Source organism: Fukomys damarensis, unplaced genomic scaffold (assembly GCF_012274545.1).
Source record: "Fukomys damarensis isolate Sample0158 unplaced genomic scaffold, DMR_v1.0_HiC HiC_scaffold_27, whole genome shotgun sequence".
NCBI lineage: Eukaryota > Metazoa > Chordata > Mammalia > Rodentia > Bathyergidae > Fukomys > Fukomys damarensis.
This window is the reverse complement of record NW_022900939.1, coordinates 19,634,034-19,648,624: the sequence shown is the minus strand read 5'-3', so window position 1 is coordinate 19,648,624 and position 14,591 is coordinate 19,634,034. Positions and strand designations below refer to the sequence as shown.

The 14,591-nt window shown below is 51.1% G+C and overlaps 1 long non-coding RNA gene and 1 pseudogene across 1 annotated transcript in view; both read right to left on the bottom strand.

Annotated features, from left to right (window-relative positions):
• Positions 1-2,131: 2,131 nt before the first annotated feature.
• LOC104870471 lies at positions 2,132-3,972 on the bottom strand (annotated as a pseudogene).
• A 9,616-nt stretch (positions 3,973-13,588) lies between these two features.
• Positions 13,589-14,591, bottom strand: part of LOC104870230 — an 11,924-nt gene continuing 10,921 nt past the window's right edge. The window contains exon 3 of the long non-coding RNA XR_782478.2: positions 13,589-13,792. This is a non-coding gene — a long non-coding RNA (uncharacterized LOC104870230). The remainder of the gene's footprint in view (positions 13,793-14,591) is intronic.

The window sequence follows — 14,591 nt, the reverse complement described above, 5'->3', positions numbered from 1 at the left end:
TGTCTTTTCCTCACTCTATCCTTGGGAGCCACTAATGAGTATTTTTGTTGTTGTCATCATTTTCTGAAAACTCTTAAAATTCTCAGGCCAGAGATAAAGACAGGTAAAAATTGTATGAGTCAGTTTCTTGGGAATGTTCTTCTGTCTTCTTGTGCACCAGTTCCTAAGTATTTATTTATTGCAGACCTAGTGTGTGCAGTATAGTTTTTGGATAATCCCAGCAACTAAAGTGCGTTCCCTATTCTCATAGGGGATGTAATGCCTAGGGTGCCAGCTCAGCACTATGGCTTGGACTGCATGCAGTGTACCTGTTTGCCAACTAGCAGGGAGCATGAGTCCTGGACTGGAGGGGTAAGACCTTGCTCCTGGGGCTCAGACTCAGGCTCCCCACGATACCTCGCCACACCTTCCCATGTGTCAACTCATCCTCCCAAAAGGCCATTTGTGCATACCCTCAGTTTTCCGGGTTCTGCCCAGTCAGGGCAGAGCAGAGCTCACCACTTCTGCCCTTGGCTTTTCACTGGAAAAGACGGTGGCTTGTGTTTCCCCAGAGCCTGCATCAACCTGGTGCCTCGTGAGGACCAGGACCAGAAGGAGCTGGGAACGGTGCCAGGCAGGGTCTACATAACCTGCTCAGAGAGATGTGGAACATGTCCATGGCTACCCAACTATGAGGACCCTTCTGCTCTCTCTTCTTCCCCTCTCCCTTTCCATGAGATGGAAGGAGGGCGATGACTGTCCCTACCAAGCCACTGGGCAGACCTCAAGAAGATCCTGTGGAATGGATAATGAACTGTTCCGCTTCCTGTGTTTTTGGTTTGCATTTGCGCAAAAGAGAAATGAAGTTTGCAAGTGTCTTGCTGGGAGCGGAAAGAGCAATAGGACATTGTGATGGCTCGTCTGTGCCTTTGATCCTGGTTTTGGAAGCAAAGAGAGTATAAAGTAGTCCAAGTCTGGCACTCTTGACTATGGTCAGAGGTTCAAGGAGGCCTGGAACGCTGAGGACAAGAAATTCCAGAGAGAGAGCGAGTAAAGAGCAGGGCTTGGCGGAGGTCTAGGCTGCCACTCACACTCAGGGGCTGCAGGAGGGCAGGGGGCCGTCACCAGAACCTCATTGTCTCGCTGCATGATTTTTCTGCCCGGAACAGTGAAAGAGGATGAAGGCCTCAGCCAGGACACCCCTCCAGGGCTACAAGTCTCACCCAGCCAGCTACACCCTCAACAGTGGGCAAAGGCGAAAGACGTCCTTCAAGTTGTACTGTTCTATCAATCAGTCCAACCATGAGGTACCATCTTTTAACAATAAGTCAGGCCGCGGTCTGGCCAGTCACCCATCCCAGCTGCAGGCTCCGGTCCTACTTTTTTTATCTACCTAGCAGTGATTGCTGCCTCTCCTGCTACAGGTTTTACTTATTTCTTTTTTTTTTTTAGGGTTTTATGTCCTTTTATTTTGAAATTCTAGAATAAATTCAAATGGATTAACAATACCAACCATTTGCAACAAATTATATTATTTCAATATAATTTGATAGTGATCAAAAGAAAAATTATTTAACTATTCATTGATTGACCATGTGTCTACTGCAAAATACTCAATCTCCGAGATAATCCCCTGTTCCAAAAAGTATATATTTTTTAATTTATTTGACTTGAAAAGATAATTTAATGGCATATAGATAATGTAATATTAAATCATGTAATCAATGTCATGTTCCTCAATTTTTGTCCTGGAAATAGGTGATGTTACAATTAGATATTGTTTTCTGACTGATGGCATTTATTTAGCATTTTTATTTTTATTATTATTTTTTAATCTTTTTAAGTTTATTGGTACTTCTTAGGTATACAGCAGTTATACATTCATCGTTGGGATCTTGTACCTTTACATGACAGATTTTGGTTCTCATTTTTTCCCCATTCCCCTGCCCTCCCTTCACCCCCTCCACCCTCCCCTATTTACAAAGACTTTGTTTCCATTTTTTCCTTTTCTCTTATTTTTTTTTCTTGTCCCTTATTTCCTTTCCCCTACCCTTCCCACTTCCCCTATACCTTTACAAAAAGTACATTTTTAAAAGGTGAAAGACACACAATTAGAAATTACAAAATTATTTTCATGTGGATAGTATGTGAAAATTACTATCATACCAATAATCTAATACATAATATTACTTTTCCAGTAAATTTATCCCTGACCTTTCCGTTGCCAACGTTCTTAAAATGGTATCACAAAGTATAGAGCAACCGAGCAAAGCTGAAAATACGCCTCTTACTGCTGCAGTGTTTCTCCGGATCACTGTTAATTCTCGTCCCGCTCATCCTGTTGGACGACCCCGTCCATGTCTGCGTTCAGTGTTTCTTTCTCATCTTCGCGTGACTTACACTGTGGGTTTTGAGGTTGTTGGACTGCACAAATCTCTTGTCGCAGCCCTGGAAGGGACACGCGAAGCGCTTCTCCCCGGTGTGGATGCGCACGTGTGTGCGCAGGTTGAGGTCGAGGGAGAAGCGCTTCCCTCAGCCGGGGAAGGTGCACTGGAAGGGCTTCTCTCCCGTGTGCACCAGGAAGTGCCGGGCGAGCTTGGAGATCGGGGCCCGCACTCCGCACACATGTGGTCTCGGGGCCCGTGGACTACCAGGTGCTTCCGCAGGGCAGTTTTATCCCTGAGCTTCCTTGTGCATCCACTGTGAGGACAATCAAAAATGTCTCCGGAGCGCCCTGCTCTTTACTGTGGGGGGGGTCACCTCTTTGTAGCAAATTCGCTGAGCTGTTTAGGATCCACTAGGTCAAGGCCAGAAATCCCTCCAGCAGGAAACTTCTTCCTGTCATGTACTCAGAATACCCCAGGTGTGAATCCACTTCAGCCATCTGTGGCGGCGGCTTTTGTTTCGCTCCACTTTTCCTGTATTCCAAAGAACACCCAATAAGGGAGCTGGCTGCAAAAACCTGTTGAGAAAGACTTTCTTCTGAATCTTCGCTTAGGTTTTTGAAGGGCCTAAAGAGTAAATCTTCTTCCAGGATGGGTTCAGAAAACTGGCCTGTTATGATGCATCCTACGTAGCAGTCAGGGAAATCTTTGTCTCTACTAGTTTGAGGACTCGGTTCAGGGCAGGCACTTTCGTCACGTGGGGCCCAGGTTGCACAGAGAGGCTCCATTTCTGCCGCGGGAACTTGGGTGACCCGGTGTGGCCTTGGTTTAGCTCCCCCGAGGGCTCGTCCACCCTGGCCTCTCTGGCCACTTGTCCCGGCCCTTCTCTTCATCTGCCGGTTCACGTTGTTCTGCCTCCTGCCTTCTTGAAGGTTCGCACCAGGATTACCAGTAACTCCCAGGTAGCAGTGATCTCAGTAAGTTGTCTTCAACACACACCTGCTTTATGATAATAACCACAGTAGAGCCACCCAGCTGGGCAGGCCCTCTGGTGCTCCCTGGTGTATTTTCTTTCAAAGGATGAGCAGAACAGCATAGCAGCTGCAGTCTATGCGGCCGTGTGCTCAGCCCAGGGTCACATCCACTCCCGACGTCCACTTCCTGACTCGGCCACTGCAGCCCAGGCTGTGCCTTATTTCCCTTTTTTAATTTTCCCATTTTTCTTCCCGTTAGAGTGCAATATACAAGGTGCAAGGATTTGGTCTTTAATGTTCACTGCTTTTTTTCCCCTCAAAAAGATGCCTGGCAATCCGGGCATGGTGGCTCACACCTATAATCCCAGCACTCAGGAGGCTGAGGCAGGAGGATCACTGTGAGCTCAAGACCAGCCTGGGCTACATAGTGAGTTCCAGGGAAGTCTCAACTACATAGTGAGACCCTGTCAAAAAAAAAAAAAAAAAAAAAGAAGAAGAAGAAGATCCTGGCACAGGGTAGAGCTCCTCAAATGTGTGTCTAATGAATAAGTGAACTCACACTGGTCCAAGGGCCTCTGAGGCCCTGAGCTGTGGAGATGGACATCACAGGTTGTGCAAAGCCCAAACAGCCCCATGCTTTTCCTTGAAATGTTAGCAGGACCATTTCTTTCTTCCTTCGCCCCAGTAGAAAAGAACGTCACAAAGCAAACTCTCTGCCAATCAAAGATTCTTTTTAATCTTGAGCATATTTCCCATTTTCAATACATATATTTCCAATTAAAGCCACATAAAGGCAGGCAAGTTCTAATGTCAAGTTCTCCCACCTGCCAGGGGCTCCTGCTCCTGGAGCCCTTACCAGACAGATCTTGAGGCATTTACCTTTGCCCCTGTCACAAGAGAGTCTTTCTTACAATCACTGCATCCCATCAGGGCCAGCTCTAGCACATGAGGAGCCCATCTGAAATTCAGAGGAGGCTCTGTTCTGAAGTTTTGAAGCTTTTCGAGATCCTTCCGGGATCAGGGCAGATGGGGGGTAGTCAGGGGCTGGCCCTGGCTCTCCGACCGTGAGTGGAGGTGACGTGGGTCCTTTCCAGGCTGGACATTCTTGGCTGTTTCTAGATTCTCGCTGCATCCTCCTTCCTCTGGCCCTGTGCCCGGCAGTGCTCGGGATGGGGATGGCTCCCCTCACCCGGATCCTACCAGATGACATTGAGCAGAGCCCTGCCAACCTGGCTTGGACACTGATAGCACCAGCAGGAAAGGAAGTGCCGTGGAAGCTCTGAGAGCCAGCTTGTTTGTTACTGCAGCAGAACCTGGCGCGTCCCATCCATACCCGGGGAGGGGGGGTGACAGGAAGATTGAAGAACATATCTGGGGCCAAGACTAAACGCTATCCCTGGGCCTGCGCCAACAAGGGCCTGTGCGTTAATTGTGCGTCCGTTCATCTGTTGAGTACAGTATTTACTGAGGGCCTTCTAAGTTCAGGGCCTGGAGCACGGCCCTGGGGATGACGCCATAAATAGGTCCTGCAGTCTCTGCCATGAGGGACCTTCTGCCAGCAGGGCACACAGAGAGCCAGCGGACCGTAAAATGCTGTTGCAGTGAGGCTTCAGAGTCCTTGGTGTTGGGCAGGCATGTAGCTGGAGGCTCTTGGATGAGGTGCCCCATTTATTTGTTCATTCAGCAGTGAGACTTGGGCCTCCGAGGGAGGGATTTAGCAGTGATCTAAGCATCTTGGAGAACCGAGGAAAGAGAAGTCCTCTCGTATGTTCATTCCCCATGTGTGGATGCACAACTCCATCACACACACACACACACACACACACACACACACACACACACACACAGTGTGAGCAGGGAGGGGTGCCCTGAAGGAAGATAAGGCAGGGAAACGTCACCCACATCCGCTCCCTGGGTACGCAGGAGCTGGGTCATGCAGCTCCCATGAGCCAAGTGTGAATCTTCCAGATGCTCCATCCAGTAATGTCCCATGGAGAATGGCTGGCAGGAGAATTTACACCAGGCCGCCTGGCAAGCCAGTAAATCAGGCCAGTAAATCCGTTTTGTCTCCCAGAGCCCCTGTCCCCATCCCCCACTCTGGAAGCTGGGTGTTCCAGGCCCCCGGGGTTACTCGAGGGCAGGCCCATGACTTCTGGTCATCTCATAACAAAAGCTTTCCCAGCCACTTTTAATCGCAAAAACATGTCTCATGTGGATAATAAACTGCCCAGTCCCTTGTGAGATTCTGAAAAAGCATCATTTTCCCCCTCCCTCCAGTCTGACCAGCTGGTGGAGAGGCTGTGCCTGCCTTCAAGGCCAACTCTGCTTCTCCTTTTCCTCCAGGGTGGTGTGGAGTGGGGGCCTGGTCTGTCAGGACAGGTCCTGTGGGAGAGGCTGGAACTGGGCTGGTAGCTCCCAGCTGGGACAGAACCTCAAAGCTCTGTTTCCCACCACCCCTGCCCTCTGGTACTGTGAGTCTTCGCACTGAACTACATCTCCAGTCCACTTTTTTAGTTTTCATTTTGAGACTAAGTCACCAAGTTGTCCAGGCTGGGCTGAAACTTACAATCCTCCTGCCTCAGCCTCCCAGAGTTCTGGGATTACAGGTGTGCACTACCAGGCCCAGCATAATGCTGACTTTTTTGAGGGACTTTCATGGGTATTAGATCTTGGTGTAATAAAAACATCCAACCTGGGATAGTGGGAATGTACCTCCCACTCAGCACAGCCCCCATTTTACATTGCAGACTGCTCCAGCCCCCTGCTTGCTACAGATGCCTGAGGCACAAGGCAAAAGCCCCCTCACCCCCTTGACCTTCTCTCCAGCCTCCAGTGGGGAAGATGGAAGGGAAGGCAACAGCCCTCACTCACTCTCTCCCAAGAGGTTCCCTCCCCTTTCTCCCTTGGATGGCACCCAGCTGCCTCACTGTCCTGGCGATCCTGCAGGTGGTCCAGCAGCACACTTGGAGGCCTTGGCCAGAGGGACTCCCACGGAGCTCAGCGAGGTATAGCACTGGATGCAGGGTACAGCGACAGACATTTGGGAGGGGTCAGAGTAAGCCACATCTGAGCAGACAGACACAAATTATGATCCTCTGTGCACCGACTCGCCTGGCAAAGAAGACTAGCACTGACTTTACTAGAAAAGCAGGCTGGGTTCCTGTGACTATTCTGCCGCTGTTTCTTGTATTGTACCTTGTGCCAAGGTCCTTGGTTCTTTCCATCAGGGTGCTGAGCGCTGCCTTTATGCACACACCAGGACATGCCCGTGGGAACTGGTGCTGATTTCCAGAGAAGTCAAGTGCCTCACTCAAACTGTGGCGAAGGAGAGCAGGGATTCGAACCCTCAACCTCCCCGTTCCCATGATTGCTCTTTATCATCTTGCCACCATACAATTCTCCAGCGAAGAAAAAATATTGATCTGCAGCAAGATCAAGAAAAATGATGCGACTTTCATGTGCCTCCCGTCTTCCCGCTTAGGGCTGAGACTTGCTCCCCCATTTCCTCATCTCCTCATTGGTCCAGGGAGTCTCTGTTATACCGTACCTTGCACAAGGGGCCACCGTGGTCACAGGGTGCTGTTTTGACCTATATTTTAGCCCTTCCATCTGCCTTTTCTTTTGTAAGCTATATATACATTTCAATTTTTAGAATGAGAAGGATTATTTTTAGCTCTATTAAAAGAGATAAACAGAGGCAGAATGGAAAATAAAGTGTATTTTTAAATAAACCAAAGACTTGGTTCACATTCTTCCCCGGAACCTAGGTCCATTTAAAGCAGCCTTGTTATCTTTAATGCATCCACTTCCTCAGCCCGCTCTTCTTCGGTTTTTCCCATGTTAATCGTCTGAGAAATCCCAGCGGTGAGGTTTATTAAACAACGGCCCTTAACTGGGCGAGGCCCCGGGAGCCATCCCTTGCCCCGGAGGGCTCTAGAGATGGACGCCAGGTTGGGGGAAGCCATCCCGGAGCACACACGCTACCGCCACAGCCCCAGCTCCTTCCCACCGCCCTTGACACTGAAAGGAGCGTGTGAACTGAAACCAGAAGCATGCTGCTGAGCTGCTGTTCCGGTGAGTGCTTGCTCCTCCAAAAGACCCAAATGGCAGCAAAGGGGGTTGATGAAACCAAGCACCAGGTGTGCTTCTGTCCGTGCTCATCAAACACAGGCCGAGAAAGCGCTGGTGGCCCCCTTCCTGACTCGGTGCACATCCTGCCCTCTGACATTTCCCCAGGAGACAGAACTCCCAGAGAAAAAGGAGGCTCCTAAGACTGGCCCTCGGGGTAGATGGGACCCCTCAGGGATTTGTTCATGTTGGAGGTGATGTCCTCCTTGCTGCTGTGTCGCCTATCATGGGGTGCACACAGGAAGTACTCAATAGCTAGAAAGTGAATGAGCGAATGAATGAGGGGCCTCTGAGATCATCCGCTCCAGCTTCCGTTCCCAAGTTTGGATGTGCTCACACCAGCAGGTGCAGCAGACAGAACAACAGCCAGATCCCCTGGACATGCGACCATCGAATTGTACGGGGATGGAGGTTGCAGGCAGAGATGTGGCTGCTAACTCACTGACCTACAGATGGGAGACAACCCTGGGCTTCTGGGTCGGCCCTGTATAAGCACACAACCTGATAAGAGGAAGAGAGGAGGCAGGGAGGGTCGGGATCAGACAGGCAAGAGTGGAAGCAGAGATGCAAAGATGCTTTCGGCTTTGAGAAGAAAGGAACATGGGCACCTCTAGAAGCTGGAGAAGTCAAGGAAATGGATTCCCCTTGAATGGATTCCCGCTGGAGCCTCTAGAAGGACCCAACTCTGCCCACTCCCCCGCTGTGGTCCAGCGACCCCTGTGTCAGCTGTGTACCCTCCACAGCTGCGAGATAACTTTGTGTTGCTTTAAGCCCCAGCACCTGGTGATTCACTGCAGCACAGCATTGGGAGCAGAGGGAAACGCCAATGAGGTTACACGGTCCTCTGAGGGTGAACCGCCATTCACAGAGCATCTGCCATCTTTGCCCCAGGAGCCCACTTCTCAGGAGTATGGCTCCGATTACACCAGGCACAGGCCCCGTCCTTCACAGCCTACCAGCCAGGGGGAGCCCAGATGAAACCAAGCTGAGCAGAGCTCTTCTAGCATGTGTAGCCAGAGGCTTCTCAGATTCATGTCTAGGAGGAAGGTCAGAGTACAGCTTCCCCGGACCCAGGTGACCCAGCCCTTTGGGTGGGGCAGTGGTCAGTTTCTTTTCCTCTGGGGCTGGGCCAGCCTAGTACTGAGATGGCCCAGTTGCTGCTGATGTCAGGGCTGGGGGAGATCGGCTTTTGTCTTGTTCTAGTTTTGGAGTCATAGCCTTGTATTCAGACTGCGAGACTACCCATCTGGGAAGATCTCAGTTTATTTTAAGAAATGTCAAATATTTAAACCATCACTAGATGGCTTAAAAATACTCTGTTCATGAATTCATGTAGAAATTTCCTTCCCAGAATCTGCTGAGGAGCGTGTGTCTCTGTCCCAGGCATCTGCAGGCTGAGAGTCAAAGAAAAGGGCTTCCCAGAGTGGGCTGAGGAAGGCTGGCCTGAAGTGAAAATTTGTGCTTCGATTGTGTGAATTTGGGGGGTGGCTTCCACCAAACCCACACTCAAGAGAATGTAGGTTCATTGCATCCCACTTCTGATGTTCAGAAATGTTCAGGCTGTATATGACAGAAAACCCAAGACCAGCTTCAGGTACAGCTGCATCCGGGGAGCCAACGTTTCCAAAGCTCTATCTTTCTCCATCTCTTGTCTCTGCTGTTCTTTGGGTTGGGACCACCCTGAGAAAGACTCTGTGGTCAGATGAACAGCCAAGCTTCCAGCCTGCAGTGTGTGCAGCCCTGTGGACAGGGAGTGCTTGTCCCTGGACCCTCCTCCCGGATGTTCCAAGATCAGCTCTGATAATCTTGCCTCACATCTGTGTCCATCCCTGAATGAGTCACGGTGGCCTGGGGGATGCTTAGCTGTCACGGACCAGAAGTAGACCAAATGGCCTCTCTCCTAGAACCTGGGAGATCCACTGTTCTGAACCCCAGGACTGAAAGGGGCAGCTGTGGTTCCCCAAGAATATTAGGAATAATTATTAGGGGACCCTCACAGCAGCTGTCTCTGCCTCAGAGAATAGCTCCTCCTCCAAGCCCATTGGTGGCCATAAGAACTCTCACAGCCAGCTCACTTCTCATCTGTGCCAGGCACCCAGGTTCCATCCACTCATCCTTGCCCCTGGCGTCAGAGGTCAGGGCTCAAGACTGTCTTCCCAGTTCACAGATGGGGAAACTGAGGCTCTAAGACCTTCATTCTGATCCAGTATCAGCTCGGGTTTTGAAGTATCACCTCTGCCAGCAGCTTGCCCGACTGAGCTGTGCCTGCTCTGGGCAGTCATAGCCCACAGAAGCCCAGACTCAGCTGGCAGAGGGGCAGAGCTGGGGTCCCACAGCCCCAGCTGCCTCCCCTTGAGAAGAGCGCTGAGCCCTCGCTGGAGCCCCTTGGCTTGCACAGGGACCCTCATCTACTCCCCTGGGCCATGTGCTGGCGAGTCAAGGACCATAGAGAACCCCAGGGACCCAACAGGCACACTCAAAGGACACACGGGGAGGACAGGTGGCTGCAAGGACTCAGTGCTGGGATGCTGGGTTCCCACAACATCTGAGCCACCTGAGGGTCTCAGCTGGAGGGGAATAGATGGACAAATAAATAAAATAAAGGCCTGTGTGTGATCATTCAGGGATCTGCCGGGCTGAGTGGTGTTGCCGAGACCAGCAGTGAGCTCCGTGAGGCTGGTCTCCTAGCTATGGCCTTGGCGGGTCTCTGGACCTTTCTGAGCCTCAGATTGCTCTCCACACCAGGCATGCAATGGACTATCTAGACCATGAGGTACTTGTGGGGACTAAACAGCGACATCCAGAATCATAACCCAGTCCTCAGGAGAGTAGGAGGGGCTTGGTTTCCACTGCAGGGATGGTGCTGAGCATGGTGGTGGCAGTGACAGAAGTGACAGTAATGACAAGGATGGTGTTGATGGTGGTGGCGGTGATGTTAGTGGTAGTGAGGACAATGACAGTGAAGAGGGGATTAACGGTGACGATGGCGATGATGATACACGATACAAATAACAGCAACAGTGTTGCAGACGATGGTTACAGTGGTGGTGGTGGCGGCGGCAGGGACATTGTCCTTCCTGCTGCTGCTACTCAAGGGGTCAGGATCGACTTCTCAAGATGATCATCAGAGGTTGCAGCGAGCAGACTTAGATCAAAGTTCTGCTAGGAGCTCTCAGAGTCCTCCCCAAATTGCTGTTCTCTTCTGAGCTGCAGACCCTGCTTCTCTGTGGTTCTCACCCCTCCAAAGCCTGTGCCTGGTCTGGCCCGACCCACGGCACTGACCGCATTCTCTCACCCTTCCCTCGTTCTGCTCAGCCACACTGGCTGCCTTACTGGTCTTCAAACACCGCAGACAGGTTTCTACCCCAGGGCCTTTGTACTTTCTATTTCCTCTGCCAGGAATACACTTCCCCAAGGATTCATGTGTCTCCTGCCCTTTCTTCATTGAGATGACTGCTCAACCATCACCCCAGCCAGGTGTCCCCTGATTCTGTGAGTGTGACCACCACACTCTGAATCACTTCTGCTTGCTTTGTCTTCTTGGGACTCCTCCTCCCAGACAAGCACACAGTGTGTGTGTGGTTCATTCTCCATCTTCCCATTAACAAGGTGGGGACTGTCTTCTGAGGCTCCTGGCACACAGTGAGGCCACAGCCTGTGGCCATTTGACAGCAGTAGCCATTTCTGCATCCTGGGAAATGCCAGCCCGATCACACATGGGCGACAAGAGTTCTAGATGTCAGCCAGGGATGGATGCATCCAAGGCTTCAGACACAGGGCAGCGCCTCCCCGCTGGGAAGTGTTAGTTGCCTGGGTGGGACGGGGTTAACTCACATGCTCTGAGGATCCTGGTCTGGGGAGTGTCGAATGGGCCTCTGTATATTTTAGATTCATCTGGATTTTGAACCTCTGTGCTTTTCATTTATCTTTCAAATAATTAAGCTAAATACACCCATGGGATTTTTAAAAATATGTTTCTTTTTGTTTTCTTAAAAGATCCATCATTTCATTACCAGTTAGGGCACTCACTATTGGTTTCTCTCGGAAGAAATATACCTAAACAAACAAGCTCACTTTTTACGCAATGGAGGCGGATATGTTGTTAAATCTGTCCGGTAGGATAATGAAGTGGTCTGTCAATTTAAGCCCCTGTAACACAAGATAACCGGTGGACGGTGTCAGGGTGCGAGGTTAGGGGTCGCCGTTAGTTTGTGGCCGGCCCCCCACTGTTTGGCAGCTTCTTCCTTTCTCATTTCCAAAGTGCTGAGCTGAGCTGAGGGCAACCGTGTGTGTGCACGCATGCACGTGTGTTCTGTGCACATGTATGTGCAAAGACTCCCATTTCTCAGAGCAGTTGGAGCCCATAAGCCACCCTGAGCAGAGCAGCCACTCGTGGCTCTAATCACCAAAGAGAAAGTTGTGACGGTCCTTCGCCATGAGCCGGCTTCCGAGGGTGTCTGAGTACACCTGCTGGACCGAGAATCGGCTTAGGGCGACTCCAGGATAAATACCCACAAACATGTGGTTTCTGACTATAGAAATGATTCTGCCCCCATTTGACCCATTTAATCAAAATTACCTGGGTGACAGTAGTGGTAATCTTATTGGTTGGTCATGGTTTTGCCCCACCTCATGCCCACCTTGTAATTTTCCATTGAGTCTTACAGTTTTGTCCCACTTTGTACCCGCCTCATCACATGGCTCTGCTGTATAAAACAGCTTTTGAAAATTAGGGTGAATGGGAAACGCACTTTCTGGACCCCTTCTGTCTCTCTTAGACAGAAGCTTTCTGATCCTCAATGCAGCAGTGTGAACCCAGTGTCTATAGGGCTGGACCCTCTGAAAGCTCCAGGGAGGCCCCTTCTGGCTTCCTGCAGCTCCCAGGGTCCTCTTGTCCCTGAGGCTGTGGCCACACTGCTCCAGTCTGTGCCTGCGTCCCTTCTATGTCAAATCCCCCTGCCTCATTCCGGGGAGGAGTCTTGGGGTTTCAGAGGCCTACCCAGCTAATCCAGGGTTACCTGCATCCCAAGACCCTTAACGTCATCATTTCTGAAATGTCCCTTTGCCACCTGGGGTCAATAGTCACAGGTTCTGAGGATTACTCTGTGGACATCTTGTGGAGCCCTTATCCAGCTGTCCACAGCCAGGACCACAACAGGAAGGACCCATGGGAGCAGAGGAGGGAGGACTGGGGAGAAAGCCCCTTCTGAGGTGACAGTTGAGAGCCAGATGGGGACTTTGAGGGCTGGTAGACAGGCAGCAGGAGTTCAAAGGCACCCAGGTGACAAGCCAAGCAGGGTCCTCTTCAGAAACTCCACTAGGGTCCTGGATTGCTGTGACCTTCACAGCCACAATCGCCACAGGTACTAATGGGGCACCCAGGACACAGCCAAGTGTTGGCTTCCTGGCTGACTCAAATGCACACTGCCTGGCATCATTGGCTCACTCCTCATAACCTGCTCCCTTATTCACTCATGCGCTTGTCTCAGGTTTATTGAGCACTTACTGTGTGGTAGGCGCTTCCCAGTCTGCAGATGCTCTGGGAACAGAACCCAAAGTCCCACGTGAGAGATGAAGGGAAGGACCCAGAGTAACTAGAGCAGTTTCCAGTGACCCCTGCACTGAAGGGCTTCCAGGAAAGGAGACAGCCATGCAGAGGAGGGACGAGGGATCAGCCCGGCAGTGCAGATACAGTTCCCAGGCTGAAAAAAGGCTTGTCAAGTTTGGGGACTGGAAAAAGAGCACCCTGTGACAAGAGAGAGCACAAGAGAGGGGTGGGGGCAAGGGACAAGGTGGGGCACAAGTGTGGACCATTGTCACTGCTTAGGCCTCAGGGCTTCAGGAGACCAAGGATGGCTTTTTTTTAAACAAACAGTTGCTTTGTGGTTCAGGCTGGCCTCGAACTCGTGGCAATCCTCCTGCCTCAGCTTCCCCAGTGCTGGGATTACAGGCGTGCACCACGACACCTGGCTTAGGATGGCTTTTAAACCTGCAGAAGGTCTGGTCTGGCTCTGCTTTGGAAGATCACGGGGGAGGGGACAACCAAATGAGGGAGCAAGGAGATGGCAGTCCAGCGGGGAGGAGGGGTGAGCCAAGGCAGGTGGGTGCCCGGCCAGTGGGCGGAACAGGGAAGCACTGTATTTGAGAGGTGTGATCTGCAGAGTCACTGTGTATTTAATCCGGTGGGGTAGGGGGAGGCACCCTTCCGCAGTAGTTTTCTAGACCCCAGCTGATGGTGTCATTTTCAGAAATGAGGCCACGGTGGAAACCGGGAACACGGAGTCAGGCAGACGTGGTCAGTTCATCTGGGTAGAAGGAGGACGGCTTCTGCTCTTCCAGTTAGGATGACAGGGAGGGCAGGCATAGGAGCAGGAGGAATAAAAGGTGGACAGAGGGTAGAGGAAGAAGGGGAGAGAGAAAAAAGCAATTTCAACGTCACAGAACCAGTAAAAGTGTCCCCCAGGGAGACCAGGTAAACAATGCATGTGGTTCCATTGCATCCCCTGAGAGGTCCAACCCTCCAGCCTGGTGGTTTCCTCAGGGCCTACTGGGCTTGGGGAACCAGGTGACACATGTCCAGGTGTCAGGCTTTGTGCTTCTCTTGAACTGTTGCTCGTGCTATCCCACTGTCTTCCTGTCAACTCCCTTCCAGGCACCTGATCAACCCCTTCTGACAAGGAAGCTGAGTCTTAGAGAGATTAAGATATCTGCCCCAGCTGTAGAAAGCACAGACAGCATTGAGCTTAGCTCTTGCCTGCGGTTCCTTGAACACGAAGAGTCTACATGAGCTACATCCCTTCAGTCATCCTTTCTCAGTCCTTGATGCATGTTTGTTCTTCTCATCCCCATGAGAACTGGGGGGCACGTAAAGATGACTTCTTCCTGTGCCCTCCATATTCCTGCCGGGGGTCTCCGATGTGGTGTTCTGTCAAGATGTTTATGTGTCTCCTAGAGCCTGAGATGACTGTAAGGGCAGAAAACAGCTTTTCCTTCTTTCTGCAGCCTCATGATTATCCCAGTGCCTGGCACATGGTAGTTAGCAGGGCTTGCATGGAAGCATGAATGGATAGATGGATGGGTTGGTGGGTGTGCAACTGGGTGGGTGGGTGGGTAAATGGATGAGTAG